Below are 846 nucleotides of genomic sequence, written 5' to 3' on the forward strand. Positions count from 1 at the left end.
AAGCCACGCTTGGAATATTGAAACTGCCAACCTTTCATTCCAAGCATACTTAATGGTAGACATCAACTTAAAAGATGCATACTATTCAGTACCCATTCAAAAAACTTGGAGATAACTTGGCAGTATTAATTATCGACTATGGCTATTACAGCCAAACTGGTTCCAGATATTCTAACCAGCCCTGGCTATATTAAGGAACTATCGTCATGGCAAGTTCCAATGATATTAACGATGACTAATCCATGGGTATAGCTATCACAGCTTTCGCTATTATTCTTTTAGCCGAGCTTGTCATGCAATCCAGATAGATCTACGATTGAAACCATCGCTCTCAGCCTTGACTAAGATCAAGCGGAGTATCTGTTGTTGTTCTATTTTGACTCGTCCCTTATCAAGGGACCATATATCAATTGATTTGGAACAGGGAGATGGGGAGTGGCTTGCTCTGTCCACTCCACGCATCAACCAGTATTGCAGTACCTTGAAATATAAATCCTCTACTGCTGACTACTTGGTATTCAACACTCTACCCACTTATCTTTAACTTGGCATAGGAGAGTCAGTATGACACAACCTGTAACAATTAATGGTATCTACCTACCATTCAACAGTGGCAAGAGTATTGGGAGTTAGCAGCAGCTGTTCCAGCTACTTAACTTGAACCCTCCATTAAGGCTAGGTGCTAATGTTTAAACTACCCTCACCCAAAGCATGGTGGCATATGGACTAATCTGGAGTCGTCATCACTATAGACACTAGGCGTAAAACCTAGTTTGGAAATTTTGAGTACGCTCTATTGGCAAAGCATATTATCCTGCAGTGCACCATTTTGCATGCTCGTTTATA

General features: G+C 40.9%; 1 pseudogene; it reads left to right on the forward strand.

The window, feature by feature from the left end:
* Positions 1-324: 324 nt before the first annotated feature.
* On the forward strand, positions 325-499 carry LOC129698487 (U2 spliceosomal RNA; annotated as a pseudogene).
* The last annotated feature ends 347 nt before the right edge of the window (positions 500-846 follow it).

The sequence above is a fragment of the Leucoraja erinacea genome, chromosome 6, assembly GCF_028641065.1.
Source record: "Leucoraja erinacea ecotype New England chromosome 6, Leri_hhj_1, whole genome shotgun sequence".
Taxonomy (NCBI): domain Eukaryota; kingdom Metazoa; phylum Chordata; class Chondrichthyes; order Rajiformes; family Rajidae; genus Leucoraja; species Leucoraja erinaceus.